Consider the following 14,317-nt stretch of genomic DNA (forward strand, 5'->3'; position numbering starts at 1 on the left):
AAACAAAACAAAACAAAACAAAACAAAACAAAACAAAACAAAATCTGGATGCAGGCTGCAACAAAGGAAGCACACAGAGGTGAAAACGTAAGGTTGACGGGAGCAACAAGCTCCCTGTTGCGACTGTCCAGGGGCGGCAATGGGAATTGGACGTTGGCCGTAGCGCGTGTCCTTTGGGTTCTGGTTCTTCTTTACAATCCGGCGTCTGTCCAGTTGGCTTTCCGGTTCATTACGTCCTCTGATGGCTTTACGATAAGCCTATCTTGCTAAAACTGATGGTCGACAAAGCGGAAGCACAAGCTTCGCAAGGAGCACAGAAAGCCCGCCTAAGGCACCGCTGGGATTTGAACCCAGGACCTCCTGTTTACTAGACAGGCGCTTTAACCAACTGAGCCACGGCGCCAAATCTGCCACTGATAGTAGCATAACAGCAGATCACGGACCACTGTCAATCAGATGGTTGCCTTGCCGTCCATCCATCCATCTATCTATCTATGACTCTCAATATCTAACTCTCTTGCTTGCTATCGCTCCCCCAATGGTCAGTAGCATAGTAGCATAACAGCACGCGCTACGGCCAACGTCCAATTCCCATTGCCGCCCCTGGACAGTCGCAACAGGGAGCTTGTTGCTCCCGTCAACCTTACGTTTTCACCTCTGTGTGCTTCCTTTGTTGCAGCCTGCATCCAGATTTTGTTTTGTTTTGTTTTGTTTTGTTTTGTTTTGTTTTGTTTTGTTTTGTTTTGTTTTGTTTTGTTTTGTTTTGTTTTGTTTTGTTTTGTTTTGTTTTGTTTTGTTTTGTTTTGTTTTGTTTTGTGCCTTACGCCTGAGTGTAGGCACTGGGGAATGGGAGAGTCCTGGCACCGTGGCTTAGTTGGTCAAAGCGCCTGTCTTATAAACAGGAAACTTTGGGTTCGACTCCCAGCAGTGCCTTGGTTTATGTTGGCCTAGGCAATGGAAAGGAAGTTTCTAAACGATCAATACATTTTTGCAAGATTGCCGTCCGCAGCAAGCAGCTTAAGGTTACTGTAGCCGCAGTCTGGCAAGCTGACCGCCAGAAGTAGAAACAATAACAAGGGGCGGGGGGAAAAGTGGGCCGTCCCTGGGTGGATTCAAACCACCATCCTTTCAGTTAACGGCCAAACGCGCTGACCGATTGCGCCACAGAGGTGTTGTGGTTGCTGCAGTCGTGCAGTTCCTTCACAGTTGGCAAAAATCATATCCAGCAGACGATTTTCTTTGTCGTTGAATGCAACATACGTGACCATTGGGGGACCGATAGCAAGCAAGAGAGTTAGATATCGAGAGTCATAGATAGATAGCTAGCTAGATAGATAGATAGATGGATGGATGGACGGCAAGCATCTGATTGACAGTGGTCCGTGATCTGCTGTTATGCTACAATGCTACTGACCATTGGGGGAGCGATAGCAAGCAAGAGAGTTAGATATCAAGAGTCATAGATAGATAGATAGATAGATAGATAGATGGATGGATGGACGGCAAGGCAAGCATCTGATTGACAGTGGTCCGTGATCTGCTGTTATGCTACTATGCTACTGACCATTGGGGGAGCGATAGAGAGCAAGAGAGTTAGATATCAAGAGTAATAGATAGATAGATAGATAGATGGATGGATGGACGGCATGGCAAGCATCTGATTGACAGTGGTCCGTGATCTGCTGTTATGCTACAATGCTACTGACCATTGGGGGAGCGATAGCAAGCAAGAGAGTTAGATATCAAGAGTCATAGATACATAGATAGATAGATAGATAGATAGATGGATCGACGGCAAGGCAATTGGGGGACCATTGGGGGAGCGATAGCAAGCAAGAGAGTTAGATATCAAGAGTCATAGATAGATAGATAGATAGATGGATGGATGGACGGCAAGGCAAGCATCTGATTGACAGTGGTCCGTGATCTGCAGTTATGCTACTATGCTACTGACCATTGGGGGAGCGATAGCAAGCAAGAGAGTTAGATATCGAGAGTCATAGATAGATAGATAGATAGATGGATGGATGGACGGCAAGACAAGCATCTGATTGACAGTGGTCCGTGATCTGCTGTTATGCTACTATGCTACTGACCATTGGGGGAGCGATAGCAAGCAAGAGAGTTAGATATCGAGAGTCATAGATAGATAGATAGATAGATGGATGGATGGACGGCAAGGCAAGCATCTGATTGACAGTGGTCCGTGATCTGCTGTTATGCTACTATGCTACTGACCATTGGGGGAGCGATAGCAAGCAAAAGAGTTAGATATCAAGAGTCATAGATAGATAGATGGATGGATGGATGGACGGCAAGGCAAGCATCTGATTGACAGTGGTCCGTGATCTGCTGTTATGCTACAGACCATTGGGGGAGCGATAGCAAGCAAGAGAGTTAGATATCGAGAGTCATAGATAGATAGATAGATAGATAGATAGATAGATGGATGGATGGACGGCAAGGCAAACATCTGATTGACAGTGGTCCGTGATCTGCTGTTATGCTACTATGCTACTAACCATTGGGGGAGCGATAGCAAGCAAGAGAGTTAGATATCAAGAGTCATAGATAGATAGATGGATGGATGGACGGCAAGGCAAGCATCTGATTGACAGTGGTCCGTGATCTTTTGTTATGCTACTATGCTACTGACCATTGGGGGAGCGATAGCAAGCAAGAGAGTTAGATATCGAGAGTCATAGATAGATGGATGGATGGATGGACGGCAAGGCAAGCATCTGATTGACAGTGGTCCGTGATCAGCTGTTATGCTACAATGCTACTGACCATTGGGGGAGCGATAGCAAGCAAGAGAGTTAGATATCGAGAGTCATAGATAGATGGATGGATGGATGGACGGCAAGGCAAGCATCTGATTGACAGTGGTCCGTGATCTGCTGTTATGCTACTATGCTACTGACCATTGGGGGAGCGATAGCAAGCAAGAGAGTTAGATATCGAGAGTCATAGATAGATAGATAGATAGATGGATGGATGGATGGACGGCAAGGCAAGCACCTGATTGACAGTGGTCCGTGATCCTAACCCTAAACCTAACCCCTAACCCCTAACCCTAACCCTAAAATATAATTAGCCCATAATTTAACTAGGCACTCAAACCAACCTCTAAACCCAATCCCTAAACCTAACCATTATTCAAATGTATCCCTCAATCCTATCCCCAATAATCAATTTCACAACTTATCCTTAAATTTATTCCCCATAACTTATTTCCCCCCCAAAACAAAACCCAGACTCCCTTAAAAACCTAGGTAATAGACTTCCAGACTCTATAATTAAATTTTAATCCCAATTCCATACATTCCCCTTACTTTTAAGACGTACTCTTGTACATACAAACTTCACATCATTCAATTACACCACATCTCATCCCACTGAATTACCTTAACAAAACAGACTATAGAACGAATACTTTCGGATGCATCTTTTAAGGACACAACAATAGCCTCAACACCTGTCAGTGCCAGTGCACTTGAGGATGTCAGAGGAACCAAAGGTTTGATTCACCTGACAACCTCAATAACCTATTTTTTTAAACCTAACCCTAACCCTAACCCTAACCCTAATGACCTGTGGCCCCATGCCATGCAGAAGTCCACAGCTATGCGTGTCAGCATGCCCTGCTCCTCATCCCCAATGTGCCACTTGTAAGAACTGTGTAAAAAGCGACAGAGAACGTGATCAGCAAAGAAACACAATTCTCCTGAGAACGACAATCATCGTGCCGATCGTAATCTCATTGCATACCTGGATGCCCAACAAGCCAAGCCAGTGGTTCCCAAGCGTTGTAATGCCACCGCACACTTTGCTGAGACCAAAAACCTTCATGGCGCACCAACATGAAAAAAAATAAGGATTTACTAGGTATTGTCTCACCTGAATGGCAACAGGGTGCTAAAACTATTATCGCACATTGCACATTGCATGTTAAAGTATGTCAGTAAGGGAGTAATTAAATGGGCAAATGTGTAAAGTGCAAGGAGTGACCTTTAGTGGTTAGGTAAAAAAGTAGACAGACAAATTAAATAATTACTTGATACAAATCATTTATTTAGTGCAGACAGACCAAGACCAGACACAATAAACTATTCGCAGTAAAAATAAATCCACAGCGAAATAGGTTCAGTTCACAATATCCTATATCAAGCTCTATTCAACGAAGTGGTTATACGTTACAAAGGGCATTACAATTGTTGAAAAACAATAGCACACGGATCAAACATGAGTTCACAATTTCCTATAACAAGCTCTATTCAACGAAGTGGTTAAACGTTACAAAGGGCATTACAATTGTTGAAAAACAATAGCACACGGATCAAACATGCTATCCCCGCCGTTTTATTCGATTTGATTAGACGTTTCGCGACCGAAATGTTTTGTGTTCGGACTGAACGCACACCTGAGCCGAGCACGATCACAATACATATCCACAGTTAATCTAAGCAGTATCATATTGTAATCGTTTCGGTTTGTTATCAACCCTTCCGGATCCAAAACCAGGAGTCAGACACCCTTTTCGGTGGACACTCTGTTGACTTCTCACAAGCACCATCCGCCTTCACAAAGGCAGCGCTAGCAGTGGAAAGAATGAAGAACTGCAGGAGGAACGCCGGGGCTTTTTAGAGCCCGATTATTCATCAAAGAGGGGGGAAACCAAAGCCAAATGAGACTTATTGGAACAGGAGACATCCAACAACAGTACACAATGGTACAGTACACAATCAATACATAACAATGAACAGGCCCTTAATTCACTCTTTACAGTCCTTTCTCTTATCTCCCAGCAGCCCCTACGGAGATGGCCGCATATTAATCGAGAGGGGCGGTGCTGCTTCTCCATCTCCGTTACAGTATCAAAAAAATAAGCCTACCAAAAGGGCAAGAACAAACACATTGAATAATATTGATAAAATAGATTTCGTTCACCAGTCCAACTTAGAAAAAGGACAAGCAGAGTGCAAGATTAAAAGGAATTCACCATCTGTCCCTTTCATCAATTGCCTTTCAGTACCACTGATAGCACTGCAACTCAGTGTAGTTGTGCGTTCAGTCCGGCAAACACAACATTTCAGTTATGAAACGCTTTCTACAGGTGATGTATAAATGTAACATTTTCACAAATTTGAATAAGTTTGATTTGACACAAGATTTATGAAGTTGACCTAACGAAATGACATAATATTTTTGAGGGGATAAAAATCTCAAGACACAATTGGGTAGTCCTCAAGGCACACGGGTTGAAAACCACTGAGCCAAGCCACGGTGCGTCATGGCTTTGCACGGCCACTGAGACTGCCAGGGGAAGATGGTGAGAGCCTTCCCTTCGATAGCTCAGTTGGTAGAGCGGAGGACTGTAGGTTTCAGGCAGCGGGCATCCTTAGGTCGCTGGTTCAATTCCGGCTCGAAGGAAGCCGTGCTTATGGTTTGACGTCGTTATTGGACGAGCTCCCAAATGTTAAGTCATTGCAATTGCATGAGGACAAGGAGAAAACCCCGGAAATTCGTATTTGTAGTCGAGAACTCGCATTGCCCAAACATCTCATATGCATGTGACCCTTTTCACCGTGAGCCCAGTTTTCTAAACCGACCAGAAAGCGGTCTGGAACAATCATGAAGCCAACACATTGTTAAGCGCTTCTCTGAAGCCCGGGTAGCTCAGCAGGTAGAGCATCAGACTTTTAATCTGAGGGTCCAGGGTTCAAGTCCCTGTTCTGGCGCTGTTTTGAGACCTTGTTGACCGAGGGCCATGGCGGTGAAAATCCTGCACGGCCTTCCTGGTGACAATGAGATACGCAGTTGCGGCTAGGCAAGGTGTCCTGTCCTCTTTGCTTCTTTCGGCAAATATCCAGCCTGGGCAAGTGTTGTCTTCCAGAGTCAAGTCAAGCCAGGAACTGTGAGAGATGTTTTTGCTGTTGACGACGTGTCACTTTAGAACAGGACAACATGCATCCCTACTTGACTTGGCACAATCTGTGAGGGTTGGGCCTACACAATGTGTCCACACATTTGCTGGCGTCTTGAAATACTTGGAATGACCTGTGGCCACATGCCATGCAGAAGTCCACAGCTATGCGTATCAGCATGCCCTGCTCCTCATCCCCAATGTGCCACTTGTAAGAACTGTGTAAAAAGCGACAGAGAACGTGATCAGTAAAGAAACACAATTCTCCTGAGAACGACAATCATCGTGCCGATCGTAATCTCAGTGCATACCTGGATGCCCAACAAGCCAAGCCAGTGGTTCCCAAGCGTTGTAATGCCACCGCACACTTTGCTGAGACCAAAAACCTTCGCGGCGCCCCAACATGAAAAAAAATAAGGATTTACTAGGTATTGTCTCACCTGAATGGCAACAGGGTGCTAAAACTATTATGACACATTGCACATTGCATGTTAAAGTATGTCAGTAAGGGAGTAATTAAAAGGGCAAATGTGTGAAGTGCAAGGAGTGACCTTTAGTGGTTAGGTAAAAAAGTAGACAGACAAACTAAATAATTACTTGATACAAATCATTTATTTACTGCAGACAGACTAAGACGAGACACAATAAACTATTCGCAGTAAATATAAATTCACAGCGAAATAGGTTCAGTTCACAATATCCTATAACAAGCTCTATTCATCGAAGTGGTTAAACGTTACAAAGGCCATTATAATTGTTGAAAAACAATAGCACACGGATCAAACATGAGTTCACAATATCCTATAACAAGCTCTATTCAATGAAGTGGTTAAACGTTACAAAGGGCATTACAATTGTTGAAAAACAATAGCACACAGATCAAACATGAGTTCACAATATCCTATAACAAGCTCTTTTCAACGATGTGGTTAAACGTTACAAAGGGCATTACAATTGTTGAAAAACAATAGCACACGGATCAAACATGCTATCCCCGCCGTTTCATTCGATTTGATTAGACGTTTCGCGACCGAAATGTTTTGTGTTCGGACTGAACGCACACCTGAGCCGAGCACGATCACAATACATATCCACAGTTAATCTAAGCAGTATCATATTGTAATCGTTTCGGTTTGTTATCAACCCTTCCGCATCAAAAACCAGGAGTCAGACACCCTTTTCGGTGGACACGCTGTTGACTTCTCACAAGCACCATCCGCCTTCACAAAGGCAGCGCTAGCAGTGGAAAGAACGAAGAACTGCAGGAGGAACGCCGGGGCTATTTAGAGCCCGATTATTCATCAAAGAGGGGGGAAACCAAAGCCAAATGAGACTTAGAGGAACAGGAGACATCCAACAACAGTACACAACGGTACAGTACACAATCAATACATAACAATGAACAGGCCCTTAATTCACTCTTTACAGTCCTTTCTCTTATCTCCCAGCAGCCCCTACGGAGATGGCCGCATATTAATCGAGAGGGGCGGTGCTGCCTCTCCATCTCCGTTACAGTATCAAAAAAATAAGCCTACCAAAAGGGCAAGAACAAACACATTGAATAATATTGATAAAATAGATCTCGTTCACCAGTCCAACTTAGAAAAAGGACAAGCAGAGTGCAAGATTAAAAGGAATTCACCATCTGTCCCTTTCATCAATTGCCTTTCAGTACCACTGATAGCACTGCAACTCAGTGTAGGTGTGCGTTCAGTCCGGCAAACACAACATTTCAGTTATGAAACGCTTTCTACAGGTGATGTATAAATGTAACATTTTCACAAATTTGAATAAGTTTGATTTGATACAAGATTCATGAAGTTGACCTAACGAAATGACATAATATTTTTGAGGGGATAAAAATCTCAAGACACAATTGGGTAGTCCTCAAGGCACACGGGTTGAAAACCACTGAGCCAAGCCACCGTGCTTCTTGCATTTGCACGGCCACTGAGACTGTCAGGGGAAGGTTGTGAGAGGCTTCCCTTCGATAGCTCATTTGGTAGAGCGGAGGACTGTAGGGCATCCTTAGGTCGCTGGTTCAATTCCGGCTCGAAGGAAGCCGTGCTTATGGTTTGACGTCGGTATTGGACGATCTCCCAAATGTCAAGCCATTGGAATTGCATGAGGACAAGGAGCAAACCCCGGAAATTCAGATTTGTAGTCGAGAACTTGCATTGCCCAAACATCTCATATGCATGTGACCCTTTTCACCGTGAGCCCAGTTTTCTAAACTGACCAGAAAGCGGTCTGGAACAATCATGAAGCCAACACATTGTGAAGCACTTCTCTGATGCCCGGGTAGCTCAGCAGGTAGAGCATCAGACTTTTAATCTGAGAGTCCAGGGTTCAAGTCCCTGTTCTGGCGCTGTTTTGAGACCTTGTTGACCGAGGGCCATGGCGGTGAAAAGCCTGGACGGCCTTCCTGGTGACAATGAGATACGCAGTTGCGGCTAGGCAAGGTGTCCTGTCCTCTTTGCTTCTTTCGGCAAATATCCAGCCTGGGCAAGTGTTGTCTTCCAGAGGCAAGTCAAGCCAGGAACTGTGAGAGATGTTTTTGCTGTTGACGACGTGTCACTTTAGAACAGGACAACATGCATCTCTACTTGACTTGGCACAATCTGTGAGGGTTGGGCCTACACAATGTGTCCACACATTTGCTGGCGTCTTGAAATACTTGGAATGACCTGTGGCCCTGTGCCATGCAGAAGTCCACAGCTATGCGTGTCCGTATGCCCTGCTCCTCATCCCCAATGTGCCACTTGTAAGAACTGTGTAAAAAGCGACAGAGAACGTGATCAGCAAAGAAACACAATTCTCCTGAGAACGACAATCATCGTGCCGATCGTAATCTCAGTGCATACCTGGATGCCCAACAAGCCAAGCCAGTGGTTCCCAAGCGTTGTAATGCCACCGCACACTTTGCTGAGACCAAAAACCTTTGCGGCGCACCAACATCAAAAAAAATAAGGATTTACTAGGTATTGTCTCACCTGAATGGCAACAGGGTGCTAAAACTATTATCACACATTGCACATTGCATGTTAAAGTATGTCAGTATGGAAATAATTAAAAGGGCAAATGTGTGAAGTGCAAGGAGTGACCTTTAGTGGTTAGGTAAAAAAGTAGACAGACAAACTAAATAATTACTTGATACAAATCATTTATTTAGTGCAGACAGACCAAGACCAGACACAATAAACTATTCGCAGTAAATATAAATTCACAGCGAAATAGGTTCAGTTCACAATATCCTATAACAAGCTCTATTCAACAAAGTGGTTAAACGTTACAAAGGGCATTACAATTGTTGAAAAACAATAGCACACAGATCAAACATGAGTTCACAATATCCTATAACAAGCTCTTTTCAACGATGTGGTTAAACGTTACAAAGGGCATTACAATTGTTGAAAAACAATAGCACACGGATCAAACATGCTATCCCCGCCGTTTCATTCGATTTGATTAGACGTTTCGCGACCGAAATGTTTTGTGTTCGGACTGAACGCACACCTGAGCCGAGCACGATCACAATACATATCCACAGTTAATCTAAGCAGTATCATATTGTAATCGTTTCGGTTTGTTATCAACCCTTCCGCATCAAAAACCAGGAGTCAGACACCCTTTTCGGTGGACACGCTGTTGACTTCTCACAAGCACCATCCGCCTTCACAAAGGCAGCGCTAGCAGTGGAAAGAACGAAGAACTGCAGGAGGAACGCCGGGGCTATTTAGAGCCCGATTATTCATCAAAGAGGGGGGAAACCAAAGCCAAATGAGACTTAGAGGAACAGGAGACATCCAACAACAGTACACAACGGTACAGTACACAATCAATACATAACAATGAACAGGCCCTTAATTCACTCTTTACAGTCCTTTCTCTTATCTCCCAGCAGCCCCTACGGAGATGGCCGCATATTAATCGAGAGGGGCGGTGCTGCCTCTCCATCTCCGTTACAGTATCAAAAAAATAAGCCTACCAAAAGGGCAAGAACAAACACATTGAATAATATTGATAAAATAGATCTCGTTCACCAGTCCAACTTAGAAAAAGGACAAGCAGAGTGCAAGATTAAAAGGAATTCACCATCTGTCCCTTTCATCAATTGCCTTTCAGTACCACTGATAGCACTGCAACTCAGTGTAGGTGTGCGTTCAGTCCGGCAAACACAACATTTCAGTTATGAAACGCTTTCTACAGGTGATGTATAAATGTAACATTTTCACAAATTTGAATAAGTTTGATTTGATACAAGATTCATGAAGTTGACCTAACGAAATGACATAATATTTTTGAGGGGATAAAAATCTCAAGACACAATTGGGTAGTCCTCAAGGCACACGGGTTGAAAACCACTGAGCCAAGCCACCGTGCTTCTTGCATTTGCACGGCCACTGAGACTGTCAGGGGAAGGTTGTGAGAGGCTTCCCTTCGATAGCTCATTTGGTAGAGCGGAGGACTGTAGGGCATCCTTAGGTCGCTGGTTCAATTCCGGCTCGAAGGAAGCCGTGCTTATGGTTTGACGTCGGTATTGGACGATCTCCCAAATGTCAAGCCATTGGAATTGCATGAGGACAAGGAGCAAACCCCGGAAATTCAGATTTGTAGTCGAGAACTTGCATTGCCCAAACATCTCATATGCATGTGACCCTTTTCACCGTGAGCCCAGTTTTCTAAACTGACCAGAAAGCGGTCTGGAACAATCATGAAGCCAACACATTGTGAAGCACTTCTCTGATGCCCGGGTAGCTCAGCAGGTAGAGCATCAGACTTTTAATCTGAGAGTCCAGGGTTCAAGTCCCTGTTCTGGCGCTGTTTTGAGACCTTGTTGACCGAGGGCCATGGCGGTGAAAAGCCTGGACGGCCTTCCTGGTGACAATGAGATACGCAGTTGCGGCTAGGCAAGGTGTCCTGTCCTCTTTGCTTCTTTCGGCAAATATCCAGCCTGGGCAAGTGTTGTCTTCCAGAGGCAAGTCAAGCCAGGAACTGTGAGAGATGTTTTTGCTGTTGACGACGTGTCACTTTAGAACAGGACAACATGCATCTCTACTTGACTTGGCACAATCTGTGAGGGTTGGGCCTACACAATGTGTCCACACATTTGCTGGCGTCTTGAAATACTTGGAATGACCTGTGGCCCTGTGCCATGCAGAAGTCCACAGCTATGCGTGTCCGTATGCCCTGCTCCTCATCCCCAATGTGCCACTTGTAAGAACTGTGTAAAAAGCGACAGAGAACGTGATCAGCAAAGAAACACAATTCTCCTGAGAACGACAATCATCGTGCCGATCGTAATCTCAGTGCATACCTGGATGCCCAACAAGCCAAGCCAGTGGTTCCCAAGCGTTGTAATGCCACCGCACACTTTGCTGAGACCAAAAACCTTTGCGGCGCACCAACATCAAAAAAAATAAGGATTTACTAGGTATTGTCTCACCTGAATGGCAACAGGGTGCTAAAACTATTATCACACATTGCACATTGCATGTTAAAGTATGTCAGTATGGAAATAATTAAAAGGGCAAATGTGTGAAGTGCAAGGAGTGACCTTTAGTGGTTAGGTAAAAAAGTAGACAGACAAACTAAATAATTACTTGATACAAATCATTTATTTAGTGCAGACAGACCAAGACCAGACACAATAAACTATTCGCAGTAAATATAAATTCACAGCGAAATAGGTTCAGTTCACAATATCCTATAACAAGCTCTATTCAACAAAGTGGTTAAACGTTACAAAGGGCATTACAAATGTTGAAAAAAAATAGCACACGGATCAAACATGAGTTCACAATATCCTATAACAAGCTCTATTCAACGAAGTGGTTAAACGTTACAAAGGGCATTACAATTGTTGAAAAACAATAGCACACGGATCAAACATGCTATCCCCGCCGTTTTATTCGATTTGATTAGACGTTTCGCGACCGAAATGTTTTGTGTTCGGACTGAACGCACACCTGAGCCGAGCACGATCACAATACATATCCACAGTTAATCTAGGCGGTATCATATTGTAATCGTTTCGGTTTGTTATCAACCCTTCCGGATCCAAAACCAGGAGTCAGACACCCTTTTCGGTGGACACGCTGTTGACTTCTCACAAGCACCATCCGCCTTCACAAAGGCAGCGCTAGCAGTGGAAAGAACGAAGAACTGCAGGAGAAATGCCGGGGCTATTTAGAGCCCGATTATTCATCAAAGAGGGGGGAAACCAAAGCCAAATGAGACTTAGAGGAACAGGAGACATCCAACAACAGTACACAACGGTACAGTACACAATCAATACATAACAATGAACAGGCCCTTAATTCACTCTTTACAGTCCTTTCTCTTATCTCCCAGCAGCCCCTACGGAGATGGCCGCATATTAATCGAGAGGGGCGGTGCTGCCTCTCCATCTCCGTTACAGTATCAAAAAAATAAGCCTACCAAAAGGGCAAGAACAAACACATTGAATAATATTGATAAAATAGATTTCGTTCACCAGTCCAACTTAGAAAAAGGACAAGCAGAGTGCAAGATAAAAAGGAATTCACCATCTGTCCCTTTCATCAATTGCCTTTCAGTACCACTGATAGCACTGCAACTCAGTGTAGGTGTGCGTTCAGTCCGGCAAACACAACACTTCAGTTATGAAACGCTTTCTACAGGTGATGTATAAATGTAACATTTTCACAAATTTGAATAAGTTTGATTTGATACAAGATTCATGAAGTTGACCTAACGAAATGACATAATATTTTTGAGGGGATAAAAATCTCAAGACACAATTGGGTAGTCCTCAAGGCACACGGGTTGAAAACCACTGAGCCAAGCAACGGTGCTTCTTGGCTTTGCACGGCCACTGAGACTGCCAGGGGAAGGTGGTGAGAGGCTTTCCTTCGATAGCTCAGTTGGTAGAGCGGAGGACTGTAGGTTTCAGGCAGCGGGCATCCTTAGGTCGCTGGTTCAATTCCGACTCGAAGGAAGCCGTGCTTATGGTTTGACGTCGGTTTTGGACGAGCTCCCAAATGTCAAGCCGTTGGAATTGCATGAGGACAAGGAGAAAACCCCGGAAATTCGGATTTGTAGTCGAGAACTCGCATTGCCCAAACATCTCATATGCATGTGACCCTTTTCACCCTGAGCCCAGGGTGTCTGCTAAGAAAGAAGTAGTGAGAAATGACAATCGGTCGTCTGCACGCCCCCCCCCCCAAAAAAAAAAAAAAAAGGAAAAAACGGCGGGAAAATTCGCCCGCATCGAAAGGGGTCGATAGATCCGCTGCGACGCAGGAGTGCGAGAGGGAGAGCTGCCGCAGTGCGACAAACCGCCCGCGACGCAAGCACCAGATGTCCGCGATGCCAAGGGGAACCGGCGCGCTGCGGAGAACCTGACCAAAATATGGAACGCTTCAAGAATTTGCGTGTCATCCTTGCGCCCAGATAGGCTGAATGTGCTCTGTATCGACATACTAAAATGTAACCAATGGGAACGACTGCTTTTTCTAAAATTCCACTGAAATTGGCAGCCTCAGCCTGCATGGATTGCTTACAATTGCCGCTGGAACAACCCCCGATTTCCCACGCCACTCAATGTGTTTTCTTTCAGCTGGTTGGCTACATGACCCGGAGAGGCGGGCTTTGCGGGTGGACTCTATCTATGCCTCCCTCCATCCCTCCCTCCCTCCCTCCTTCTTTCCTTCCTTCCTTCCTTCCTTCCTATTATTTTTTTTTTTTGCTATCGATCCACGTAAGTAAGCATTTTCTTAATTGATCAATTGGTCTGTCGATTAATGTGTTAATACGATCTGTTTATATGACCTGCTGTGTTTGCGGTGTTATTTCATGCTTTTTATACATTTGATAATAACCCTGGTGTTTTGTGTAAGGTATGTGTCTTCTATACTGTTGAGAGAGAAGTGTTTTGAACCGTAAAAAAGTCAAAGAAACGTATAGTGTTTCACTGCGTCACATAATGATAAGAATAAGAATAGTATTAATAATAATGATGATTATTATTATTATTATTATTATTATTATTATTATTATTCCATCCATCCATCCATCCATCCATTCATTTTCGAAACTGCTTATCCTGGTGAGGGTCGTGGGGAAGCCGGAGACGATATTATTATTATTATTATTATTATTAGTCATTGTGTCACATCATCATCATAATAGTATTAATAATGGTATTAAAATACTATTTAGTAGTAGTAGTAGTAGTATGTGCTGCATTGAAACATAAAACAGAAAAAATCGTGTAGCGTTTCACTGCGTCACATCATCATCATCATAATAATAGAAATAATAATGAGGATGATGATAATAGTACTAGTACGAATCATAATACGAATAATTGTAGCAGTGATACAAGGTATATGATGAATTATAACATAT

At 44.0% G+C, this 14,317-nt stretch overlaps 9 non-coding genes across 9 annotated transcripts; 8 read left to right on the plus strand and 1 right to left on the minus strand.

Moving 5' to 3' along the window:
* Nucleotides 1-329: 329 nt before the first annotated feature.
* On the minus strand, nt 330-403 carry trnat-agu (transfer RNA threonine (anticodon AGU)). The gene has a single exon. It is a non-coding gene; the product is annotated as a tRNA-Thr (tRNA).
* A 456-nt stretch (nt 404-859) lies between these two features.
* trnai-uau (transfer RNA isoleucine (anticodon UAU)) lies at nt 860-933 on the plus strand. Its single transcript has one exon. It is a non-coding gene; the product is annotated as a tRNA-Ile (tRNA).
* Nucleotides 934-5,344: 4,411 nt separating this feature from the next.
* Nucleotides 5,345-5,433, plus strand: trnay-gua (transfer RNA tyrosine (anticodon GUA)). The gene is given in 2 exon segments: nt 5,345-5,381; nt 5,398-5,433. It is a non-coding gene; the product is annotated as a tRNA-Tyr (tRNA).
* A 235-nt stretch (nt 5,434-5,668) lies between these two features.
* trnak-uuu (transfer RNA lysine (anticodon UUU)) lies at nt 5,669-5,741 on the plus strand. Its single transcript has one exon. It is a non-coding gene; the product is annotated as a tRNA-Lys (tRNA).
* A 2,169-nt stretch (nt 5,742-7,910) lies between these two features.
* On the plus strand, nt 7,911-7,986 carry trnay-gua (transfer RNA tyrosine (anticodon GUA)). The gene is given in 2 exon segments: nt 7,911-7,947; nt 7,951-7,986. It is a non-coding gene; the product is annotated as a tRNA-Tyr (tRNA).
* Nucleotides 7,987-8,221: 235 nt separating this feature from the next.
* Nucleotides 8,222-8,294, plus strand: trnak-uuu (transfer RNA lysine (anticodon UUU)). Its single transcript has one exon. It is a non-coding gene; the product is annotated as a tRNA-Lys (tRNA).
* Nucleotides 8,295-10,363: 2,069 nt separating this feature from the next.
* Nucleotides 10,364-10,439, plus strand: trnay-gua (transfer RNA tyrosine (anticodon GUA)). Its single transcript is given in 2 exon segments — nt 10,364-10,400; nt 10,404-10,439. It is a non-coding gene; the product is annotated as a tRNA-Tyr (tRNA).
* Nucleotides 10,440-10,674: 235 nt separating this feature from the next.
* trnak-uuu (transfer RNA lysine (anticodon UUU)) lies at nt 10,675-10,747 on the plus strand. Its single transcript has one exon. It is a non-coding gene; the product is annotated as a tRNA-Lys (tRNA).
* A 2,069-nt stretch (nt 10,748-12,816) lies between these two features.
* trnay-gua (transfer RNA tyrosine (anticodon GUA)) lies at nt 12,817-12,905 on the plus strand. Its single transcript is given in 2 exon segments — nt 12,817-12,853; nt 12,870-12,905. It is a non-coding gene; the product is annotated as a tRNA-Tyr (tRNA).
* The last annotated feature ends 1,412 nt before the right edge of the window (nt 12,906-14,317 follow it).

This window comes from Amia ocellicauda, chromosome 2 (assembly GCF_036373705.1).
Source record: "Amia ocellicauda isolate fAmiCal2 chromosome 2, fAmiCal2.hap1, whole genome shotgun sequence".
In the NCBI taxonomy this organism is placed as follows: Eukaryota; Metazoa; Chordata; class Actinopteri; order Amiiformes; family Amiidae; genus Amia; species Amia ocellicauda.